This window comes from Bubalus kerabau, chromosome X (assembly GCF_029407905.1).
Source record: "Bubalus kerabau isolate K-KA32 ecotype Philippines breed swamp buffalo chromosome X, PCC_UOA_SB_1v2, whole genome shotgun sequence".
In the NCBI taxonomy this organism is placed as follows: domain Eukaryota; kingdom Metazoa; phylum Chordata; class Mammalia; order Artiodactyla; family Bovidae; genus Bubalus; species Bubalus kerabau.
This window is the reverse complement of record NC_073647.1, coordinates 141355317-141381722: the sequence shown is the minus strand read 5'-3', so window position 1 is coordinate 141381722 and position 26406 is coordinate 141355317. Positions and strand designations below refer to the sequence as shown.

Below are 26406 nucleotides of genomic sequence, written 5' to 3'. Positions count from 1 at the left end.
GTGAACAGCAAAGGGACTCAGCCATACATATACATGTATCCATTCTCCCCCAAACTCCCCTCCCATCCAAGCTGCATATAACATTGAGCAGAGTTCCATGTGCTATACTGTAGGTCCTTGTTGGTTATCCATTTAATATAGCAGTTTGTACATTTCCATCCCAAACTCCCTAAATATCCCTTCCCCTGATCCTTCCCCCTGGCAATCAAAAATTCACTCTCTAAATCTGTGAGTCCCTGTTTTGTAAGTTCATTTGTATCATTTCTTTTTAGATTCTGCATATAAGGGATGTCATATGATATTGCTCCTTTTCAGTCTAACTTAGTTCATTCAGTATGACAGTCTATAGGTCCATCCATGTTGCTGCAAATAACATTATTTCATTCTTTTCAATGACTTAGTAGTATTCCACTGTGTGTGTGTGTGTGTTTATCAATATCATATCTTCCTTATCCATTTCTCTGATGATGGACATTTAGGTTGCTTCCATGTCTTCACTATGATAAACAGTGCTGCAAAGAAACTTGGGGTGAATGTATCCTTTCAGATCATGTTTTTTCTCCAGATATATGCTCGGGAATGGGATTGTAGGGTCATATCATAGCTCTATTTTTAGTTTTTTAAGAAACTTGTATATTTTTTTTCCGTAGTGACTGTACCAACTTACATTCACACCAACAGTGTGGGGGCTTTCCCTTTTCTTGATGGGGCCAATCTAATCACATGAATCCTTAAAAACAAAGAAGCTTCTTAGACTTGAGGCAGAAAGATGCTGCACCATCACCAGAATGAAGATGGAGAAAGCAGCATGGTGAGGGAAGCAAATGGCCTCAAGAAGCTGAGAGAGGTTGCTGGCTGACAGTCAGCGAGGACATGGAGACCTCAACCCTATAACTGTAATAAACTGGCTTCTGCCAATGACTTAAATACGACTAGAGGTGGTTTCTCCTCCAGAACCTCTGGAAGAGAACTCAGGCAGGGCAACAATCAAAGTCAATGTTACTAAAATTGCTTAACACAAACCACAAGTTGAAAGATGAGAAACCTATCAAGTTAGGTGGTCAATTTACTTGTGGAAGATTTAGCCTGACTGTTGACTTGCCAAAGATGAGTTGTGATGGTGACAACTTAGATGATGTTCCTTTCTACAAAGTTCCTAAACATAATAAAGGGAATCCCAATGGGCATCAGAAATTATTATGCCTGGCCAGCCCTGTTGTAAAAAAATGACACAGAGCTATAACTATTGCCAAAAATGTTCAAAATGAAATGCATGTTTGGAAAAAGAGAAGTTTAACTATCATCAAGACAATCATCAAGACATTTTTTCCTGTCATAGATGTATGAGGGCAATTGGGACTTTTGAGCAATTTATCTTAGTCATTTCCTGTGTATGTTAGGCTAAACAGCCAGGCATATCCACAGTCTTAATGCTCTTCCAATTTCCCAGCAACAGACTTCTAGCCAGGAATCTCATTAGGAAATACCTGCATTTTAGAATCATGGCAACATCCTTTAAAAGGCTCCCCTCTGGGCATATTTTATTAGCTCCAACAACAGAAACCAACTGTGTTCACCTTAAACACTTATTGCAGTTATTTATTGAATAGCTCACAGAATTAACAGGAAGGTTTGGAGAATTGGATCTTCTCTGATGGCTCAGATCCACCTGCCAATGCAGGGTACCCAGGTTCGATCCCTGGGTTGGGAATATCCCCTGGAGAAAGAAATGGCAACCCGCTTCAGTATTCTTGCCTGGGAAATCCTGTGGACAGAGGAGCCTGGCAGGCTACAGTCCATGGGATCGCAAAAGAGTCAGACACAACTTAGCAACTAAACAACAACAATGATTGGAGAATCAGCTCTGACAATGGGTACTCAACTAGGGAAGCCAAGCAGTTGGATCCACTGCTAAGATTACATCATAGGAAGAGTTGATTAAAGAAGTCACCTCTGAACCACTGATGTTGCCCACCCACCCCCTGACTATCACCTGTGGAGGCCAGTTACTATGGTTGCAGATGTCAAGACTTCTGAACTATTCCCTAGTATCTCCAGATCCAAAATCCCAAGTAGAGGAATTTCATTTTTCTCAGCTCAGATAACATGCAAAAAATTCCAGCCACCAAGGGTCAGAAAACGCACATAATAGAGTTTCCTCAGTAGGAGGCAGGACTGTTCTTCCCTCCAAGATTTACACTGTGGGTAGTTTCCTTGACACAGAAAAGGGTGCCAAGTAGATGGAGCTGTATTCCCCTCTGGCTGTCCAATATCTCAGAAGACTCATCTTCTCATACATCTGTTTTTTTAAGTGTTGCCACTTCAAATAATCCAACATATTCTATTCCCAAAGAAAATATCCTGCTATTTCATCAGTCACTTCTTCTAGCCCTCACCCAGGGCATGTGAGGGATATCTGTTTCTCTCATAATTCCTTCTCAACCACCATCACACTCGGTGCAATGGTGAAGTAAAGGAAAAGAAAACAAAAGGCAATCAGTTTAAAATATGTAAATAGGGACTCCACCTTCCACTGTGGGTGGAGGTGGCAGGGTGGGGGGGTACAGGTTCTATCCCTGGTTGGGGAACTAAGATCCCACATGCCATGGGGTTCGACCAAAAAGTAAAAAAATAATAATAAAATAAGATGTGTAAATAAGCATGTGGCACAGTGAGGAAGAGAATCTTTGTAGAGAATGTATGGTCCTTGTTTGTGCACCTGATGAGGCGGTATTTATGACTACCCTTGGCCATTCTTCCTTCATGGTCCCATTATCTTCTGCCCCACCTGGGCTGACTGCAGTGGTGTGCTGGTAAGGTTTAACTAGATCTATAAAAAGAAAGATAGTCATTACAAATTTTACTGATGTAAAGGATGTTTAGCACATACTTTAATAATAAAATCTACAGTGCTCTTTATTATAAATTCCACATAGCCAATTGATTGTCAAAGGTTGAGGGTTTGGGAAGCATCACTACAAACAAAGCTAGTGGAGGTGATGGAATTCCAGTTGAGCTATTTTAAATCCTAAAACATGATGCTGTGAAAGTGCTGCACTCAATATGCCAGCAGATTTGGAAAACTCAGCAGTGGCCACAGGACTGGAAAAGGTCAGTTTTCATTCCAATCCCAAAGAAAGGCAATGCCAAAGAATGCTCAAACTACTGCACAATTGCACTCATATCACACGCTAGTAAAGTAATGCTTAAAATTCTCCAAGCCAGGATTCAGCAATACATGAACCATGAACTTCCAGATGTTCAAGCTGGTTTTAGAAAAGGCAGAGGAACCAATTCAAATTGCCAACATCCGCTGGATCATTGAAAAAGCAAGAGAGTTCCAGAAAAACAACTATTTCTGCTGTATTGACTATGCCAAAGCCTTTGTGTGGATCACAATAAACTGTGGAAAATGCTGAAAGAGATGGGAATACCAGACCACCTGACCTGCCTCCTGAGAAATCTGTGTGCAGGTCAGGAAGCAATAGTTAGAACTGGACATGGAACAACAGACTTGTTCCAAATTGGGAAAGGAGTATGTCAAGGTTGTATATTGTCACTGTGCTTATTTAACTTATATGCAGAGTACATCATGAGAAATGCTGGGCTAGAGAAAGCACAAGCTAGAATCAAGATTGCCGGGAGAAATATCAATAACCTCAGATATGCAGATGACACCACCCTTATGGCAGAAAGTGAAGAACTAAAGAGCCTCTTGATGAAAGTGAAAGAGGAGAGTGAAAAAAAATCAACATTCAAAAAACTAAGATCATGGCATCTGGTCCCATCACTTCATGGCAAATAGATGGGGAAATAGTGGTTGACTTTATATTTTTGGGCTCCAAAATCACTGCAGATGGTGACTGCAGCCATGAAATTAAAAGACGTTCACTCCTTAGAAGGAAAGTTATGACCAACCTAGACAGCATACTAAAAAGCAGAGACATTACTTTGCCAACAAAGGTCCGTCTAGTCAAGGCTATGGTTTTTCCAGTGGTCGTGTATGGATGTGAGAGTTGGGCTATAAAGAGAGCTGAGCACCCAAGGATTGATGCTTTTGAACTGTGGCGTTGGAGAAGACTCTTGAGAGTCCCTTGGACTGCAAGGAGATACATTCAGTCCATCATAAAGGAGATCAGTCCTGGGTGTTCATTGGAAGGACTGATGTTGAAGTTGAAACTCCAATACTTTGGCCACCTGATGCAAAGAGCTGACTCATTTGAAAAGACCCTGATGCTGGGAAAGATTGAAGGCATGAGGAGAAGGGGATGACAGAAGTTGAGATTATTGGATGGCATCACCAACTCAGTGGAGATGAGTTTGAGTAGACTCTGGGAGTTGATGATGGACAGGGAGGCCTGGCATGCTGTGGTCCATGGGGTCGAGAAGAGTCAGACACTACTGAGCGACTGAACTGAGGGTTTTGTGATGGAGCAGTTGTTGTTTGTCTTCTGTTGTTGTTTTTACCAACCTATGATCACAATTCAACCATGATTTGACAAAACCAGACTAGAAATAAAGGCCTGGGTATTGTCTGATTCAGTCAGGAAGTTGCTTGAGTAGTTAACTAATGAGTGTAGTTCTGACATGGATGTTGGTTTATCATTCTGTTCGCATTAATAAGTGAGATGGAAGTGAAGAATGAAGATACATAACAAAGCTTCACTCATTAATCAATGACATTAACAACTGCTTTACTAGATCAGATAAGTTTTGAAATACTGGAAGATTATTTCCTCAACTTTCTGTGTGTGTGTATGGATAATCTTGACTAGTGCAAAACAGCATAAATATAAAAGTTAATAATAAGACACAAAAGCAAAATTTAATTATAATTTAATTTCTTGGTAATATGGAAGTGGCCGATTTTTAAAAATTAGTTCATACATCCATAGATGAACACGACTTATTGCTAGAATGAATCAGGGTTCAGCAACAATTAAACAATTTGTTCCTATTTTTTCATTGTTAAAGATATGAGTTCTGAATCTTGCTGATATAAGTATATAGGAATGGAGGAATTTTGCTATCCCAATGACACTCAATTTGTTGAACTCTTTCCAAGTATGTGCTAAATGTATGTGGTGATCTATCAACAAGAATTATTTTTGATAATTACCAGCACCCAGCTCATACGATTTTCGATTTTGTTAAAAGCAAAAGCTTAAAGCTATATGATTTGAGAAATTGTTGTCTACACTTTGCATCATTTACTGTCTCCATTTCTGAAAGTATACTAAAAATATATTATTATGACTTAGAACAACAAGTAAATTAATAGTTGTGTTATTTCTCCAACAGGCATCTCATTTAGCCTTTAAACTTAGAAAACTTTAGCATGTAGTTCTATTTGTTGCCATACTATAAAGTGCTTTTATATTGGCACATGCTTTAATTATCTTTTTATTTAAAGCTTGAAACTGCAGCTTTAGCCCATTCAACTTAAAGTGTCTGCCATACCATGTAAGTAGGAAAGCCCATCCTCATTGTCAAATCAGTTAGTCAAATCAGACTTGTGCCTGTCTTTTTCCACATGACACCTCGTGTTGACTTGGGCTTCTCAAGGTAGTTGCTCTTCTGACAGCTTGGAAGGGCAAGCTGCCTTCCAAGAGGCAGGAAGTGCCCAACCAGTTAAGAGGTACACATAGGAACTGGTATGGCATCACTTCTTCCCTATTTTATTGATCAGAGTAGTCACTGGGCCCACCCAGATTCAAGGCAGTGGAGAAACAGACTCTACCTCTTACTGGGGTAGTTGCAGGATCACATTTGAGAACAACATTGGGATGGGAAATAGCATTGCAGCTCTCTTTGGAAAATAAAATCTGCCATAGTTTCTGATAATATATTTCAGCAATATTCAGGAACTAAAGAAACAACCTGGAGGTGGGTTCAGGGTCCCACAGGCATCACCATGAGCTGGACTCCTGTCCAAAATCCTTTATCTTCCCACAAGTCGAACTGATGAGCCACAGTAACTTTCCAGGTTCTCAGGAATTAGTGTTATCTTAGATTCAGCATCCAGTAATACCCCCAAAGATGTATATGATTTCCTTTCCCCAGAGTGTATTTACTGTGGTAAACAATGAGGTCTGTCTAAAGTGGGCTAGAAAGATCCAGGAGATACTGGGTAAGTCTTTGCAGGGTTCCTTCTTGGTGCATGCAGTCTCTCCTTCATTCAGGGAGCTCTGGTCTGGGAGCTGGGTGACTCAGATTTTAGACCTCGGTGAGAGGTCTCAACTCAGTCATTATATTTAGGGGCACATGTCTAATCTCTGTTAACCAGAGTTTGTTGTTGTCAAAGTCAAATGGGGACTCTGTAGACTACCCATGATCTTCAGATCTGGCAATCTCAAGGTCAATCCCAGTCAGATCTATCAATCCCATAATAACCATGGTCATCTTGCTGCTTGTTAAGTAGTGCCCCTTTGACCTCTTGATTTTAGGACACATTGATATCAGCTAGCCTGTTTCTACATGTGATCTCATGTCAGTCAATCTGGCTCTAAGAAGAGCACACTCCTCACCAACTGATTTCTTAAGGCCATGGGGAAGACTCTTCTGAGTGGTTCTCAAGTGATATTAGTGGAAAACACACAAAAGAATGAACTTGAGCTTTACTATGTCCATAAATCTTTAGAATCCTTGCAGATCCTTGCATCTCAACCTCATTCAAGATGAGTCCCAACTGAATCCAGAGTTTTTAGTCAACCAACCAAGTAAACTATTATAATGACTATCAGCTTCTTGAGCTAGCCTGCTGGATCCAGAATCACCATGCCCCACACTGTATGAAAGATGGGACTGAAAACTAAAAACAGCCACCATTTGAAAGGGTTGTAGAGGAAGTGATGTCCTCGTGCAAAAGCCCTGAGGCTTTCTAACAGTTTCTGTTAGAACATGCCTTGTGCTCCATTGGGGAACCCTGAACTGAGGGGTCATTTAGAAAAGAGACTTGAGCCAAAGGGGCTCTGTTGATGACCAACTAGGGTTATGGAGGGCACCTCAGAGAGTTGGGGAGGGCTTGGAGGTGGGGCCTGAATAGGAGATATGCAAAGCTACAAGGGGATTGAAGCACGGATGAGAGCGTGTGGCGGCCTGGGCTTCTTGTGATGAATGAATGTGTTTTGGACATAATGACATGAGTCCTGGTGATCCTAAGGCAGATAATAGTAGGGGATTGAATGAGGAGAGAGTAGGAGAGATGGGCACTTAGAGCTGGTTGCCTTGTCTCTCCTACCAGGAGAGAAATGATTCCCCTTTGCAAGGGAGGGTTTCACTCTTGATGCTGCCAAGTAGAGCTGTGGCAGTCCAAGGAGGAGTGTGTCTTTAATGAGGACGTTATTCCTGGTGACCCTAGATGAATAGTTTGCCAGTTTGCCAGTGACTGCTACAGTCCCACCCCTCACACTGCCTTCAGACCCAACGAGGACAAATAACTCCCTTCAGAGAGCCTCCATTTCCCTAAGGCTATTTGTTAAAACTCATGCCCAAATACCAATTTCTGTGTGAGTCTAGTTTATGATTCTAAGCAGTAGATACTGACCCGTCACTGGAAGGATGCTGGATATTTCACATATTCAGTTAGAAGGCTGTGGAAATTGGCTTGGAGAAACAGTAAGAGAAAAGTAGGTGAGCATGACAGAAAAACATGCCATAAAAAAGTTTGGTCAGGGGCACTCGGCGGTGGCCACAGCGCAGACCTGACTTCACTTGCTCGCAGTTCGCTCCATGCCCTCTACAACCATATCTGACAAACCCGAAATGGCTGAGACTGAGAAGTTCGCTAAGTCGAAATTGAAGAAAATGGAAACGCAAGAGAAAAAGCCACTGCCTTCGAAAGAAACGATTGAACAGGAGAAGCAAGCAGGCGAGTCGTAATGAAGTGTGTGCCACCAGTATGCACTGTACATTCCACAAGCATTGCCTTCTTATTTTACTTCTTTTAGCTGTTTAACTTTGTAAGATGCAAAGAGGTTGGATCGAGTTTAAATGACCGTGCTACCCCTTTTCACATCAAAGAATGGAGAACTACTGACAACGTAGGCTGCGCCTGCCTCTCCCATCTGCCTGTGTGGCTGGCAGGGAAGGAAAAGAACTTGCATGTTGGTGAAGGAGGAAGCTGGGTGGGACGACAGTGAAATCTAGAGTAAAAAGCTGGTCCAAGGTGTTCTGCGGGCTGTAAAATGCAGTTTAATCAGAGTGCCATTTTTTTTGTTGTTGTTCTAATGATTTTAATGATTGGAATGCACAATTTTTTTAATATGCAAATAAAAAGTTTTAAAACCTGAAAAAAAAAAGTTTGGTCAGGACACCTACCACTGTCCTGTCCTGAACCTTGCCTCAGCCACTGCCACCATTAGACTGGATGAGCTACTACTGTTAACCTAGAATGATTTCTAAATAAATTCTAAATTGTTCACTGGTCCCTTTTCCATACTCAAATGACCTGCCTTCACACATGTGTCCATGCTCTAGCTCACCATGGAAGCAAGTATCCATCCTTTCTGTGCAGGTAGGAGGAGAGAGATTCAGAATGACTGCAGTTCTAAACAGAAGAACTGGATATGGTTGTTGATCAAAAAGGAAAATCTATTTCCAGTAAATAACTCGAAGATCTCATATTCATTTCCATTGAATAGCTGTTATAGTAGTCAAAATAAACTTCAGCTTTCAAATCCTGAAAGATGAGGCTGTGAAAGTGCTGCTCTCAATATGCCAGCAAATTGGGAAAACTCAGTAGTGGCCACAGGACTGGAAAGGGTCAGTTTTCATTCTCATCCCAAAGAAAGGCAATGCCAAAGAATGCTCAAACTACCACACAATTGCACTCATCTCACATGCTAGTAAAGTAATGCTCAAAATTCTCCAAGCCAGGCTTCAGCAATATGTGAACCATGAACTTCCAGATGTTCAAGCTGGTTTTAGAAAAGGCAGAGGAACCAGAGATCAAATTGCCAACATCCGCTGGATCAAGGAAAAAGCAAGAGAGTTCCAGAAAAACATCTATTTCTGCTTTATTGACTATGCCAAAGCCTTTGACTGTGTGGATCACAATAAACTGTGGAAAATTCTGAAAGAGATGGGAATACCAGACCACCTGACCGGCCTCTTGAGAAACCTGTATGCAGGTCAGGAAGCAACAGTTAGAACTGGACATGAAACAATAGACTGGTTCCAAATAGGAAAAGGAGTACGTCAAGGCTGTATTTTGTCACCATGTTTATTTAACTTACATGCAGAGTACATCATGAGAAATGCTGGGCTGGAGGAAGCACAAGCTGGAATCAAGATTGCTGGGAGAAATATCAATAACCTCAGATATGCAGATGACACCACCCTTATGGCAGAAAGTGAAGAGGAACTCAAAAGCCTCCTGATGAAAGTGAAAGTGGAGAGTGAAAAAGTTGGCTTAAAGCTCAACACACAGAAAACTAAGATCATGGCATCCAGTCCCATCACTTCATGGGAATAGATTGGGAAACAGTGGAAACAGTGTCAGACTTTATTTTTTGGAGCTCCAAAATAACTGCAGATGGTGATTGCAGCCATGAAATTAAAAGATGCTTACTCCTTGGAAGGAAAGTTATGACCAACCTAGACAGCATACTAAAAAGCAGAGGCATTACTTTGCCAACAAAGGTCCGTCTAGTCAAGGTTATGTTTTATTTCCAGTAGTCATGTATGGATATGAGAATTGGACTATAAAGAGAGCTAAGCACTGAAGGATTGATGCTTTTGAACTGTGGTGTTGGACAAGACTCTTGAGAATCTCTTGAACTGCAAGGAGATCCAACCAGTCCATCCTAAAGGAGATCAGTTCTGGGTGTTCTTTGGAAGGACTGATGTTGAAGCTGAAACTCCAATACTTTGGCCACCTGATGCAAAGAGTTGACTCATTTGAAAAGACCCTGATGCTGGGAAAGATTGAGGGCAGTAGGAGAAGGGGACGACAGAGGATGAGATGGCTGGATGGCATCACCGACTCAATGGACATTGGTTTGGGTGGACTCTGGGAGTTGGTGATGGGCAGGGAGGCGTGGCGTGCTGCAATTCATGGGGTCGCAAAGAGTCAGACATGACTGAGCGACTGAACTGAACTGTACTGATGGGTAACAAAACCCCCAAAGGACAAGAAGTGGTTTTGTTTTCTCCCCTCAGAAATGTCAGCAACCCAAGTCTACTGTGGTGGCTCTGTGGGCCTAGGTTCCTAATAACACACAGCTTCCACCTCATGGTGCAAGGTGGCCACTCCTGCTCCAGCCATTATATCTGCATTGCAGCTAGAAGAAAGAGGAAAAGGGAAAGAAAGAAGTAGCTGACCTCTCCCTTCAGGGTCGCTCATCACAAATTATATACACTGTTTTGCTTAATGACCTTTAGCCAGAATTTAGTCACAGGGCTACTGTGAGCTGCAAGAGGAGTAGTTGTGCAGCTAGTTATAATTCAGAGGTTTTATTACTGAGGAAGAGGAGGGAACGTGAATATCAGTGGACACCTAGATCTCTCTGCCACTTTCAAGACATTTTTACATTTATAGTGGTGAAACTACTTTTGCCCTTTTCTATGCTCCAATCACCCCCAACTCACCGTGGCAGGGAATCCACCCAATGGGAGAGACTTGTTTGCCACCCTTCAACCTCAGGGCATCTCAGGACATCATATAGTGACTTACTCAGCCACATTTCTGTTGCTGGTGCTTTCATTTCCTCTTCCTTCTTGATGCTGTTACCCTATTTGCCATTTTCACTGCAGAGCCTAGCAGGCTACCAAATCATTGGTATTGATTACACGTTATGTTCAAGTTCTCTTTCTCTTTTGCTCTTTTTATCAATTCATTCAAGAGTACTTTCTTATTGAACTGATACTTAAGCCCCAAGTTGTGTTCAGTTTGCAATGACTTACATAAACAAGACTAACAGTCTCGGGTGCTCTGGAGCCGTGGGGTTTAACCATGAGGATATTTTATTGGAGCTTTCAAAAACTCCTAATAGATGAAAACATGCTGCTTTTATAGAAAAGGGAAATCTGGGTCTGATCAAGTTTTTTCTAGGGACATATCTATTTTAGAAATAAAAACAAGCCCTCATAGTGATAGTAATCTTGTATATTAATTGTATATGGAGCACAAGTATCATTAATCATGTAATATTTATATTTGTATAGGTATATTTATTTATATATAACTGTATAAGCCGGCTGCAACAGACCACGCAGAAGCGTGGCCGAGAGGAGCTACCCCACGTCCGAGGTCAGAGGCAGCGGCCGGGAGGAGCAACCTTACGTCAGAGGTCAGGGGCTGTGGCCGGGAGGAGCTACCCCATGTCCGAGGTCAGGGGCCGCGGCCAGGAGGAGCAACCTTACGTCAGAGGTCAGGCGCAGCGGTCAGGAGGAGCTACCCCACGCCCGAGGCCAGGGGCGGTGGCTGGGAGGAGCTACTGCAACCCCGAGACCAGGGGCGGCTGCCAGGAGGAGCTACCCCACGCCTGAGGCCAGGGGCGGCGGCTGGGAGGACCTACCCCACACCCGAGGCCAGGGGCGGTGGCCAGGAGGAGCTACGCCACACCCGAGGCCAGGGGCGGCGGCCGGGAGGAGCTACCCCATGTCCCAGGTCAGGGGCGGCGGCCGGGAGGACCTACCCCATGTCCGAGGTCAGGGGCGGAGGCCGGGAGGTGGTCCCGACGCCTGAGGCCAGGGGCAGCAGCCGGGAGGAGCTACCCCATGCCCGAGGCCAGGGGCCGCGGCTGGGAGGAGCTACCCCATGCCCGAGGCCAGGGGCGGCAGCCGGGAGGACCTACCCCACGCCCGAGGTCAGGGGCGGAGGCCGGGAGGTGGTACCCGACGCCTGAGGCCAGGGGCAGCAGCCGGGAGGAGCTACCCCACGCCCGAGGCCAGGGGCGGCGGCCGGGAGGACCTACCCCACGTCCGAGGTCAGGGGCGGAGGCCGGGAGGTGGTACCCGACGCCTGAGGCCAGGGGCGGCAGCCGGGAGGAGCTACCCCACGTCCGACAACAGGGGTGGCGGCCGGGAGGAGCTACTGCAACCCTGAGACCAGGGGTGGCTGCCAGGAGGAGCTACCCCATGTCCAAGGTCAGGGGCAGCGGCCGGGAGGAGCTACCACCACACCCGAGGCCAGGGGCGGCAGCCGGGAGGAGCTACCCCACGTCCGAGGCCAGGGGCAGCAGCCGGGAGGAGCTACTGCAGCCCCGAGGCCAGGGGCGCGGCCGGGAGGAGCTACCCCGTGCCCGACGCCAGCGGTGGCAGCCGGGAGGAGCTACTGCAACCATGAGACCAGGGGCGGAGGCCGGCAGGAGCTACCCCACGCCCGAGGCCAGGGGCAGCAGCCGGGAGGAGCTACTGCAACCCCGAGGCCAGGGGCGGCAGCCGGGAGGAGCTACCCTACGTCCGATGTCAGGGGCGGTGGCCGGGAGGAGCTACCCCACACCCGAGGCCAGAGGCAGCGGCCGGGAGGAGCTACCCCACGTCCGAGGCCAGGGGTGGCGGCCAGGAGGAGCTACCCCACGCCCGACGCCAGCGGTGGTGGCGGGGAGGAGCTACTGCAACCCCGAGGCCAGGGGCAGCAGCCGGGAGGAGCTACCCCATGCCTGAGGCCAGGGGCGGTGGCCGGGAGGAGCTACTGCAACCCGAGACCAGGGACGGCTGCCGGGAGGAGCTACCCCACGCCCGAGGCCAGGGGCGGCGGCCGGGAGGAGCTACCCCACGCCCGAGGCCAGGGGCGGCGGCCGGGAGGAGTTACCCCACGCCCGAGGCCAGGGGCGGCGGCCAGGAGGAGCTACCCCATGTCCGAGGAGCAGCGGCTTCGCAGGCGCAGGAGGGCCGAAAGGAGCTACTCCAAGTTCAAGGTCAGGAGGGGTACTTGTGAGGAGATACCCCTCCTCCAAGGTAAGGAGCAGAGGCTACACCTTGCTGGAGCAGTCCTGAAGAGATACCCCCACGTCCAAGGTAAGAGAAACCCAAGTAAGACAGTAGGTCTTGCAAGAGGCATCAGAGGGCAGACACACAAACCATAATCACAGAAAACTAATCAATCTAATCACACGGACCACAGCCTTGTCTAACTCAGTGAAACTAAGCCATGCCTGTGGGGCCACCCAAGACAGGTGGGTCATGGTGGAGAGGTCTGACAGAATGTGGTCCACTGGAGAAGGGAATGGCAAACCACTTCGGTATTCTTGCCTTGAGAACCCCATGAACAGTATGAAAAGGCAAAATGATAGGATCTGAAAGAGGAACTCCCCAGGTCGGTAGATACCCAATGCGCTAATGGAGATCAGTGGAAAAAGAACTCCAGAGAGAATGAAGGGATGGAGCCAAAGCAAAAACAATACCCAGTTGTGGATGTGACTGGTGATAGAAGCAAGGTCCAATGCTGTAAAGAGCAATATTGCATAGGAACCTGGAATGTCAGGTCCATGAATCAAGGCAAATTGGAAGTGGTCAAACAGGAGATGGCAAGAGTGAACGTCGACATTCTAGGAATCAGTGAACTAAAATGGACTGGAATGGGTGAATTTAACTCAGATGACCATTGTATCTACTACTGCAGGCAGGAATCCCTTAGAAGAAATGGAGTAGCCATCATGGTCAACAAAAGAGTCCGAAATGCAGTACTTGGATGCAATCTCAAAAACGACAGAATGATCTCTGTTCGTTTCCAAGGCAAACCATTCAATATCACGGTAATCCAAGTCTATGCCCCAACCAGTAGCGCTGAAGAAGCTGAAGTTGAATGGTTCTATGAAGACCTACCAGACCTTTTAGAACTAACACCCAAAAAAGATGTCCTTTTCATTATAGGGGACTGGAATGCAAAAGTAGGAAGTCAGGAAACACCTGGGGTAACAGGCAAATTTGGCCTTGGAATACGGAATGAACAGGGCAAAGGCTAATAGAGTTTTGCCAAGAAAATGCACTGGTCATAGCAAACACCCTCTTGCAACAACACAAGAGAAGACTCTACACATGGACATCACCAGATGGTCAACACCGAAATCAGATTGATTATATTCTTTGCAGCCAAAGATGGAGAAGCTTATACAGTCAACAAAAACAAGACCAGGAGCTGACTGTGGCTCAGATCATGAACTTCTTATTGCCAAATTCAGACTGAAATTGAAGGAAGTAGGGAAAACCACTAGACCATTCAGGTATGACCTAAATCAAATCCCTTATGATTATACAGTGGAAGTGAGAAATAGATTTAAGGGACTAGATCTGATAGAGTGCCTGATGAACTATGGACTGAGGTTCGTGACATTGTACAGGAGACAGGGATCAAGACCATCCCCATGGAAAAGAAATGCAAAAAAGCAAAATGGCTGTCTGGGGAGGCCATACAAATAGCTGTGAAAAGAAGAGAAGCAAAAAGCTAAGGAGAAAAGGAAAGATATAAGCATCTGAATGCAGAGTTCCAAAGAATACCAAGGAGAGATAAGAAAGCCTTCCTCAGTGATCAATGCAAAGAAATAGAGGAAAACAACAGAATGGGAAAGACTAGAGATCTCTTCAAGAAAATTAGAGATACCAAGGGAACATTTCATGCAAAGATGGGCTCGATAAAGGACAGAAATGGTATGGACCTAACAGAAACAGAAGATATTAAGAAGAGATGGCAAGAATACACAGAAGAACTGTACAAAAAAGATCTTCATGACCCAGATAATCACGATGGTGTGATCACTGACCTAGAGCCAGACATCCTGGAATGTGAAGTCAAGTGGGCCTTAGAAAGCATCACTATTAACAAAGTTAGTGGAGGTGATGGAATTCCAGTTGAACTATTTCAAATCCTGAAAGTTGATGCTGTGAAAGTGCTGCACTCAATATGCCAGCAAATTTGGAAAACTCAGCAGTGGCCACAGGACTGGAAAAGGTCAGTTTTCATTCCAATCCCAAAGAAAGACAATGCCCAAGAATGCTCAAACTACCACACAATTGCACTCATCTCACACACTAGTAAAGTAATGCTCAAAATTCTCCAAGCCAGGCTTGGATGAAAGTAATGCTCAAAATTCTCCAAGCCAGCCTCTTGATAAAAGTGAAAGAGAAGAGTGAAAAAGTTGGCTTAAAGCTCAACATTCAAAAAACTAAGATCATGACATCTGGTCCCATCATTTCATGGGTAATAGATGGGGAAACAGTGGAAATGGTGTCAGACTTTATTTTTGGGGCTCCAAAATCACTGCAGATGGTGATTGCAGCCATGAAATTAAAAGACACTCACTCCTTGGAAGGAAAGTTATGATGAACCTAGATAGCATACTAAAAAGCAGAGGCATTACTTTGCCAACAAACGTGTCTAGTCAAGATTATGGTTTTTCCAGTGGTCATGTATGGATGTGAGAGTTGGACTGTGAAGAAAGCTGAGTGCCAAAGAATTGATGCTTTTGAACTGTGGTGTTGGAGAAGACTCTTGAGAGTCCCTTGGACTGCAAGGATATCCAACCAGTCCATTCTAAAGGAGATCAGTCCTGGGTGTTCTTTGGAAGGACTGATGCTAAAGCTGAAACTCCAATACTTTGACCACCTCATGCGAAGAGTTGACTCATTAGAAAAGACTCTGATGCTGGGAGGGATTGGAGGTAGGAGGAGAAGGGGACGACAGAGGATGAGATGGCTGGATGGCATCACTGACTCCATGGACGTGAGTTTGAGTGAACTCCGGGAGTTGGTGATGGACAGGGAGGCCTGGCGTGCTGCGATTCATGGGGTGGCAAAGAGTCGGACACGACTTAGCGACTGAGCTGATATTACTATAGATAGATACTTCCCTGGCTTTATGGCTATAACATTATGGTGAAAATGTAGTTTGAAAAATATAGGGGGGTGGGGGTATTTGTGAAATTGATATAGGATGCCCTGTAGAATTTCTAGTTGTTAATTTATTTTCATCATCAATATTGTTTCAAAATGGTTACCCTTGTAGGAAAAGAAACAAGGATGCGACTTACCTATCCAGAAGATATTTTCCCCTTCATTTGTTATGAGAAAATACCAGGAATAATTCATTTCCTGAATCAATGTTGTATATTTAGCTGGTCACATCTTAAATAGAAAATGTTTGTGGTCTACAGTAAGAATTTCATTTTTGTCCTTTTGTACATAGAAGCTCTAACAGGACCTGTGCCTCACCCGTATCCTACTGGCTCCCACATCTCATTACATGACTCAGCTTCCAGGCTGCCAATCACCACGCTCCTTGGTAGTGGGGAGGGTGCTTTCCCCATCTGCAAACAGTACTTTGCCAGCTGGTGGTTAGTTGTTCTTTGTTGATCAGTCATAAGTCATGTCCAACTCTTTGTGACCCCATGGGCTGCAGTACACCAGGCTTCCCTGTCTTTCACTATCACCTGGAGTTTGCTCTAACTCACATCCATTGTGTCTATGATGCCATCCAACCACCAATAGGCAGCTCTCAATCAGTGATGGATGGGAAGTGGCGTATAAATACCCCAGCTCTCTCCTTTGAGCTCAGACCACTCTGGAGCATGTGTTCTATTCAGACTCCCAGAGCTTCCCCATCGCTGGGTAAGCTCCAGTTACCCATCGTTAGAACTAGCTTCACCATGTCTCTTCAGCTGCCTCTCCTGCCTTATTTATTTCATCTTCCCAGCCCCTGCTGATATTTCCTTCCCTACCCAAATGAGCTTGTTGTTGTTTAGTCACATGCAACTCTTTTGTCACCCCAGGGACCATAACCCCTCAGGCTCCTCTGTCTATGGGATTTCCCAGACAAGAATACTGGAGTGGGCTGCCATTTCCTCTGCCAGGGGATCTTCCCCACTCGGATCAAACCTGCGTCTCTTGTGTTGGCAGGTGGATTCTTTACCACTGAGCCTCCAGGGAAGCCCACCAAAAAAAGCTACCTTTACTTAAATCCTTGTCTCAGAGTCTGCTTTTGGGAAAATTAAAAAAAAAAAAAAAAAAAAACGAAGCAAACAAAAAGAAATGTTTCTTGCTGTGCTTATTGCCCTTGAGGAATCTGGATTGTGGGGGATTTAAATTAAATCAAAATGACCTGAAGCATGACTTAAATCACTAGATAGGTAGATTCATTTTAAGTCATTGTTGGTAATTTTTTCCCTACACTTTCTCTTTCCGTATACTCATCAAATATGGCCCTTGTCAATGTCATCCTTAAACCATACTCATCAAAACTGTGGAAGTGTCTGAGTGAAGGAAGGGACTCCACACTGCAGTATTGTTTCCTCCCACAGGGCCCGGCCCTGTACTGGATGGAGGCTCGTTGCCTATTAATTGGGTTGTAGGTTTTATTTTGAAAACATATGCAGCATTTTAAGTGACTGTTTCTCTTTCTGATAGAGCATCCAGGATTGAAATGCCAATCAGCCTGAGTTCAGAGACTAAGCTCTTAACAGTGCAAAAGCCTCGATACTTGCCCCTGAAAGCTAAAAGCAGGAGAAAAGCCTGCTTGGGAGCCACTCAGCGGGCTGGGGCTGAGTTAATCTTGCTAGAGTAAGGAGGGCAAATAAGGGATTAAGAAAGGACTGGGGCCTGAGTCACCTCAGGGCAGTTCCAGGTCACATGTGCATTTGAGACTATGTGACATTTAGATGTCTCAGGTCACCTCAAGCCAGATTATCTTTTAGTCCTTGCTTGGCTTTGCCACATACACTTGGAAGGTCTCACACATCCTCCTTAATACCCTTCAGAAGAAAATAGATGATGAGTGTTCGATTGTGCATGAAATAGATCGGCTTTTGCTGCTCAGCCAGACCACAGAGAAGCCATGGAATCTTATTCCGTGACCTTGGCTCTAAAGCAAGTACACTCAATCTCCCCTCCTTTCCCCTCTCTCCCTTTCTCATGTTTTCTCTCTCTCTCTCTCGCCCTTTACCTCCTACACACCTTTCTCTTTACTGCCTCTTATGCAGCAAGAGAAGTCTGAAGTTTAAAAGCAGACGTGCTCTGTCTTTGTTTGAGTGAGGTCATACGATACCAGGGCCATGCCCCCCAGCCTCCCAGTCATTCTTCCCAGCTCCCACCTTTCTTGGACCCACTGACCTTGGGTCTGGGTCTCTGTTGAGTTCCTAGTACACCAACAATCAGGTCGAAGGCAATCAAGCTTCCAAAGGAGAAGGCAGTCATTTTGAAAATCTGAATCCCAGAACCACAGCTAGTGATTTCTGCTTATTGACTGGGATGAAAAGTTGGCACATAACCATGGTTCCGAGGATGAGAGACTGTTACATAACCATCCTTTGGCAGAGACAATGAGGTCACATGTTCGCCCATCTAATCACTGATCAGGGACATGTTTGATTGCAGATAATGTGCTCGCTGGCCCACAACTTAATTACTGAATGTCTGAATCAACAAAGCCTTCAGATGTAGGTCTGGCCTAATGGTGCATCTATTAGAGACCATCGCCTCCACTCGGCCCCTAAACGAAATGTCTGGGGGATACCAGGCCACTGCCAGTGCTGTGCCCAGTGACCTCTCATAAACAAACATGCCAGTTCCCACGGTTTATTTTCCAGCCAGCAATAGGCATTATTGTTTAGATCCAGAGCTAAATGGAATGAAAGACTCCAGGGTGGCAGATACTGTAAAGCCTCTGGTGGAAGCATGCTCTCCAAGGAAATTAATGCCACAGTCATTTTGGTTTAGAATCTGCAGCTGGAGTCCAGTTATCCAGATGGGAAGATTCCAGAGCCACAGAAAGGGGAGAGTTCCTTTCCCAAACTGGTGAAGAAAATATGTTGGGAGAAGTCTAGGGAAATAAGCAAGGAGTGAAGTAGAGTCACAATGTTGAATCTATAGGTTAGTGGTCCAGGAAGTTCACCTGGATCTAACTACGGAGTCTGGAGTCTACCACTGGGTCTGTCAGGCTTCCCAGATGGCTCAGAGGTAAAGAATCCGCCTACTAATGCAGGAGATGCAGGTTTGATCCTTGGGTCATGAAGATCCCCTAGAAAACGAAATAACCCACTCCAGTATCCTTGTCTTGGAAATCCCATGGACAGAGAAGCCTGGTGGGCTACAGTCTGTGGGGTTGCAAAGAATCAGACACGACTGAGACTAAGTACCCACATACGAACTGGGTCTGTCATTTAGGGACATCTCTTATTTCCTCCTTGCGAATTCCCCACTGTGGGTGTGTGTGTGTGTGTGGTTTGCCTGGATTCCAAGTGGAGCACCTTGCCTCTCCTTCCTCAACCATTATCATCAACCATGATGCCTGCCTGGCAATGACTTTGAGATTTGGAAAATACTAGGTTGGGGATGGGGTGTTTGGGGAGTGTTTTGAGATTTAAAGAATCGTGGTCTATGCACAATTGTTATTAATCACTAGAGACGGCTATGCCTGTTTCCTTGCCTGCAAGTTTAAATAAATGCAACATACCATTTTCAAGAAATTATAATAAAGTTGGGTTCCCCCAGATGATTTTAGAACACTAGGCAAAGGCCTAATTTCCAATACCGAACAGAAATGTCCAGGACCTGGTGGGTGTCCAGCCCCATAGAAATGGGTCGAGGAGGGTGAGAACTGCTGAGCCCCAAGATCTTTGTGTGTGTGTGTGGCTGGAGCCAGAAGACACAGTAGAAAGCAGAGCAAAACAAAGCTATAAATAAACCTCAAAACCTTCCCTGTTTTTGTTTTTTTGGTTGTTTTTGTGGGGTTTTGTTTTGTTTTTGCCTAAAGCCTGCCATCAGCTGTGAGGCAGCGGGACTTGTGTGGGCTGGTGGATTGAATGTCGTATGTGAAATTCCTCCAGGACCCTCCCTCATCTAGTGCACCATAGAGTCCTAAGCAATATTAGGGAGCAGGAAAGGTTTGCAGAGAAGCCTAGAGCTTCTTCTGTTTGTTGAGAGCAGCCTGCCCACCGGGGTGAAATTCCACTTGTGCCTCCTCTCCCCATCACTCTGCCCAACTCATGATCAGGTTTCAAAATGACATTTTTAGAGCGCAGACCACCCTTTGCTTTGCAGCTCAGCTGCAGGCATCTGAAGCCCAAGAGGAGAGTCCCCATTCCCCCTGGAATCTGCTTCTTGACGGTATCCTCACTGAACGAGGGGAAAAGCAGGTCATAAAAAAAAGAGCCCTGTTAGCTCCTAGTGTGCACACTCCTAGTCTGGTGTGGCACTGAATTATTTTGCACCGAAGTCAGATGTTATGGGAGTTCTTTTCTCCTGCAATAAACAGGCATAGGGTTGAGGGATATGAGGCCAAGTGCAGCCCAGAATCTGAAAACGATTAGTTAATCAAGGTTGTTTTTCTTTCTTTGAAAAACACCTTTTAGGTGAAGGTGTTGTTATTACTGTGATCGTATTTTGCAACTGAATCCCATCTTTTATAATCAGCACATACTTTTTTTTTTTGACAAGTTTGGTCATTCGCTTAGAGAAAAAAATGAACTCAGTATATGACCTCAAAGGGTTTTCTTTGCCCAGCAACGTGCTGGCAACTGGTGTTACCCTGAGTAGGTCGCACAGTGCATAGCTTGTTAACTGAATACACAATCGCATCCAAACGTTGGGGCAATATATCATCTCCTTTGGAGGAGCACAGCAATTTCAGTGATGTTGTGTGAGGTAAGGAACTAGCAGTGGGCCACATTGATGCATATATTCAGCAGCAGGTTAAAATCCCAAGGGAGCATCAATTACCAAGTTAAATGAAGTTTCTTTTTCAAGCTGAAGATTGCAAAGCAGTGGGATAATGCCACACGCCTTCGAAGGAAACTGGTGTTAATTGATCAACCCGTGGTCCTTGAAACCAAATAAGCTCTGTTCTCATTCTGCCTGAACTTTTCCACGTCTTATCTTGCAGCGGGGAACCTAATTCTACATCAGCCTAAGAATGTAAGAGAGGGCATGTCATAGGATGGCATGGCCACATCAGTGGCACTCCTTCTAGGGACCTAATGCTAACAAGAGGCTTCGTGTAAATCCTCTAACTACTCTAGTTCAAAATGAGGGATTTGTTTGGGTAATTATCATACCCCATGCCCTGGCTGCTGCTGCTGCTGCTGCTAAGTCGAGTCAGTTGTGTCCGACTCTGTGCGACCCCATAGACAGCAGCCCACCAGGCTCCCCCATCCCTGGGATTCTCCAGGCAAGAACACTGGAGTGGGTTGCCATTTCCTTCTCTATGCCCTGGACCTCACTTTAAAAATTCTGGTGTGTCTTTCAGCTACTCAGGAAGTAATCTTGGAAGCTAAGCTAATTACCCTCCAATCTGTGCTCTCAAAATGTAGAAATCATAAAAAGTGAGGGCTTGAGATGATTCCAGAGAGCCTCACTTGTTTCAGATGCCTTCTGCTCCAGAGAGAGGAGCTTTTCAGGTGTCCCACGCGGTCCCAGACCTTGCAGGGGCCTTCTCCTCTCACTCAGTCTTGAGCACAGAACACAGATATCCCATTGGGGAGTGGAGGGGCCATGGGGGGAGACGCAAGGGGATGTTCTAGGTGAAGATGTGTGTCCCCCCGCCTCACCCACAGTGGGCAGCCAGCTGAGATGGATGAAGGGACTGTATTTTCCCCTCAGACATCCTCACCTGTCAACAGAATTGCTCACTGTTGGACCATTTAGAGCACGGGCACTAAAATCACCACTGTCCCTATGAAAGAAAGTGAACGTGTCAGTTACTCAGTCATGTCCAACTGTGTGCAACCCCATGGACTGTAACCCGCCAGGCTCCTGTGTCCATGGAATTTTCTAGGCAAGAACAGTGGAGTGTGTTGCCATTTTCTTCTCCTGGGGATCTTCCTGACCCAGGAATTGAACCTGGGTCTCCTGCATGGCAGGCAGATTTTTTAGCTTCTGAGCCACCAGGGAAGCCCCTATGCTTGCTTTTAATTCCTCGAAACAGCATTGTTTCTCTCTCTTCTAATAAATCTTCAATTGCTTGTATCAATACCTTGTTCCACCCCCGTGGATAAGTTGCATAATAAACAGTTGTTTACAAACCTGTAAGATAAATAATCACACTGTTTCAATGTGATGTATGAGTTTTTAAAGAGCCATTTAGCATGATACATGTGAGTTTTTTAAATTATAACTTCACTGAAAATAAAAGCTGTCTTTCCCTAGATTATATGTACTGTCCAATGACTGATAGACTATGGAACTTGCTAGATCCCATAGAGTGAATTTGAGTCTTAACAAAATAAAATACCCATTAAGTGAAAAACTAAACAAATACATTGAATATGCCTAATTATTCAGGTCTGTGTTATGCTGCAGATTTGAGTTGGGAAACCTCATTAAAATATGAAGATGGCTTTTATCACATTAAACCTCAATTTAATTTTGAAACTGAACATGGATCATTTATTAATATATATAAACAAACTATTTCAAATCCTAAAAGATGATGCTGTGAAAGTGCTGCACTCAATATGCCAGCAAATTTGGAAAACTCAGCAGTGGCCACAGGACTGGAAAAGGTCAGTTATCATTCCAATTCTAAAGAAAGGCAATGCCAAAGAATGTGCAAACTACCACACAGTTGCACTCATCTCACACGCTAGTAAAGTAATGCGCAAAATTCTCCAAGCCAGGCTTCAACAGTATGTGAACCATGAACTTCCAGATGTTTAAGCTGGATTTAGAAAAGGCAGAGGAACCAGAGACCAAATTGCCAACATCTGTTGGATCATAGAAAAAGCGAGAGGGTTCCATAAAAACATCTATTTCTGCATTATTGACTATGCCAAAGTCTTTGACTGTGTGGATCACAATAAACTGTGGAATATTCTTCAAGAGATGGGAATACCAGATCACCTTACCTGCCTCCTGAGAAATCTACTTGCAAGTCAAAAAGCAACAGTTAGAATCAAACGTGGAACAGCAAACTGGTTCCAAATTGGGAAAGGAGTATGTCAAGGCTGTATATTGTCACCCTGCTTATTTAACTTCTATGCAGAGTACATCATGAGAAATTCTGGGCTGGATGAAGCACAAGCTGGAATCAAGATTGCTGGGAGAAATATCAATAACCTGATATGCAGATGACACCACCCTTATGGCAGAAAGCAAAGAAGAACTGAAGAGCCTTTTGATGAAAGTGAAAGAGGAGAGTGAAAAAGTTGGCTTGAAGCTCAACATTCAAAAAATTAAGATCATGGCATCTGGTCCCATCACTTCATGGCAAATAGATGGGATAACAATGGAAACAGTGACAGACTTTATTTCCTTGGGCTCCAAAATCACTGCAGACGGTGACTGCAGCCATGAAATTAAAAGACGCTTGCTCCTTGGAAGAAGAGTTATGACCAACCTAGAAAGCATATTAAAAAGCAGAGATACTATTTTGCCAACAAATGTCTGTCTAGTTAAAGCTATGGTTTTTCCAGTAGTCATGTATGGATGTGAGAGTTGGACTATAAAGTAAGCTGAGCACCGAAGAATTGATGCTTTTGAACTGTGCTATTGAAGAAGACTCTTGAGAGTCCTTTGGACTGCCAGGAGATCCAACCAGTCCATCCTAAAGGAAATCAGTCCTGAATATTCATTGGAAGGACTGATGCTGAAGCTGAAACTTCAATACTTTAGCCACCTGATGAGAAGAACTGACTCACTGGAAAAGACCCTGATGCTGGGAAAGATTGAAGGCAGGAGGAGGAGGGGACAACAGAGGATGAGATGGTTGGATGGCATCACCAACTTGATGGACACGAATTTGAGCAAGCTCCGGGAGTTGGTGATGGACAGGGAAGCCTAGTGTGCTGCAGTCCGTGGGGTTGCAAAAAGTCAGACATGACTGAGCGACTGAACTAACTGATAAACAAAGGAAAAACTGAGATACAGTTTGTCACTCTACCCAACTATCCTGATTAGGAAGGGGTGGAATGTTCTGCAGATGATGAGCTGGTGTATTTTGTTCTGCTTGATATTCCCCGCCCTGTATGACTACAGTAGATTTAGATCATCAGCCTAACCCACAGGCCAGTGAGATATCTGGGACCCACGACCAGATAGATGGGCGCCCCTTCAGGAAAACCTAAACTCATCATGCACCGCCTTAATCTGCAGCTAGTCACATGGGTGCAATGGTAGTCCTGCTTTTGGAAACCAATCTTGATGAGACAGAAAAGCTAAGGACCAATTTACAGTTGGAATGTTTAAAAGGACATCCAACATTTTTTAAACGGCAGGAAGTGAAGCGAGGAAAAAAGTCATGGTGTTGGGGTGTCTGCATACCAAGTAAATGACACACTTATCTCTGAAACAGTGTGAACTCAAGGATGTGGTCCCTGTGGTCCTCGTTTGTACTGTGAAGTTACAGGGATAGCTGAGAAGCTCAGCAGATGCTAGCAGGGCATGACCGATTCTTCTTGGTTTGTGATTGTTTCATAGAGACTCCATCTTAGCAGTAGGAGACTCATTTCATCTTCTTTGGACAGCTAAGTTATGAGCAGTCTCTTGCTTTCATTCTCATCTCTCAGCTTTACTTTATTGTGCCTTATAATGGACTCTACTCCATCTGGGCAAAGAGAATTTCTTAGCTTCTATGGAGGTAAAATATACTCACCATAAAAGTTGTCCTTGAAGGAGGAATGTCAGCGATGCCCAGTTCCTCGGGCAATATTTAACTTCTTTTGCAATGATCAGTCAGCCATAGCTTTACCTGTGGTACCCAGTAATTCAGAATAAGAAGCTCCCATTTAGGCGGTGTGGGATTCGGTTGGTGCTCACATCTGGTTTCTCTCCATGTGGGGGAATATGTAGCTATCTGAACATAGGAAAATTAATGTAGTCTAGAGTTACATTTTACATTTACTCAAATATTTATTTGAACTCATAAAAAGTTTATTGACATAATTTAGAAGGTGAAGAACTCAAATACATTCCAAATATTGACCAAAATAGTGTGGGAAGTAGCTTAGAGAACTTTCCATCAAAATCATTGTTATGCATATCATTGTATCCTTCTCTATAAAATCATATCCCTTCTCAAAACCACACCCTCCAAGTGGTAAATTCTGGAGCCGATTTGCTCTGCAAGTTGCCAAATGTGAAAATAAAGTAAGTAGTGCAGCCAACTAGAAGGAAGAGATATAAATGTACAAACAGGACATTTCTGCTAGAGTCTTAGGCATTCAGGAGGTACATAATCTTCATACAAATATATAAAACTTTTTAGTGAGCCATTTTTGTTTGAATCCATTCTCTTACTCTTCAATTCTTCACATCAAGCCTGCAAAGGAAAAAGCAAAGGACCTATTAGTGCCCATGAGATATTTTTAGGGACAGCTTGTAAATCAATATGATAGGGACAGGTCGAAATTGAAAACCTCATTTTCACTTGAAAACTTTACCTCTTGAGTCCGTGAAGGTAAAGTGAACTATGAATAGAAGCTGTGATGATCAGTTCTGGCTCTAGGGATCTGAGTGATTCCAAACTAAATGAGGATGACTTCCTTCTGAAGCTCTAGAGTATAAAATCAACATTAGATCCATCCTCATTGCCCTGTAACTTTTTAGTTTCCTATCATCGTGAGGAGAATGGGATTCCTCATGCCTGAGGTTGGCCACGTGACTTGCTTCAGTCAAGAGAATGACACAGAAGTGCGCTGGTTCTGAGCCTGCGCCTTGAGAGGGATCACATGTTTTGATTTGCTCTCTTGCACATCTGCCATTGCCACCAGGAGGGTGTGCCCAGGCCCCCTGCTGGTACCCAGTGAAGGATGGGCAAAATGAGCACAGCCCCAGCTCACACCGATACCCAGCCTAGGTCAGTTGAGCCACAAACACATGAGCCAGAGTAATAAATGCTTTTGTTTTAGGCCGGGGGTCCCCAACCCCCAGGATTTAATGCCTGATGAGCCTGAGTTGGAGCTGATGTAATAATAATTGAAATAAAGTGCACAATCAATGTAATGCATTTGAATCATCCCCAAACCTTCCCCTGCACCCCTGATCTGTGGAAAAATTGTCTTCCACGAAACTGGTCCGTGGTGCCAGAAAGGTGGGGGACCTCTGGTTTAAGCCATTAGATTCAGAGATGGTTGGTGATGCAGCCATAGCTAACTGATACAATGCCCTTTCTCTTAAAGGCACTTGCAGTGCCAGGATGGTTGAACATTATTCACCGCTTTGTTTTCCATTATTCTTTGCTGCCATTTCTTGCATGTTTCACTTACGTGGATAGGCTGAATATTTTCTAAGAAATAGAATCTTTATAGTTTTGTTCTGTGTGTGTGTGTTTTTTTTTTTTTTTTTTTTTGCCAGTGGCTGTAGGAGGGTCACCCTGCCCCTACTACACCTGCTGTGGCAGTCACTATGGCTTGGCTCGCTCTGTGTCCATTCACAATCCCCTTCTCCTTTGCTTTTCTCTCCTACGAAGACTTGTGGCCAAATACTCCCTTTCTTGGTCTCTTTTATAGCCTGGGGCAGCTGTGGGACCCAGCTGTGGCC

General features: G+C 44.7%; 1 protein-coding gene and 1 pseudogene across 1 annotated transcript in view; one reads left to right on the top strand and one right to left on the bottom strand.

Annotated features, from left to right (window-relative positions):
- Positions 1–7638: 7638 nt before the first annotated feature.
- On the top strand, positions 7639–8300 carry LOC129640215 (thymosin beta-4-like; annotated as a pseudogene).
- Positions 8301–24757: 16457 nt separating this feature from the next.
- Positions 24758–26406, bottom strand: part of SMPX (small muscle protein X-linked) — a 52914-nt gene continuing 51265 nt past the window's right edge. Inside the window, exon 5 of the mRNA XM_055565672.1 lies at positions 24758–25186. The gene's annotated coding sequence lies outside the window, so the exon portion shown is untranslated. The remainder of the gene's footprint in view (positions 25187–26406) is intronic.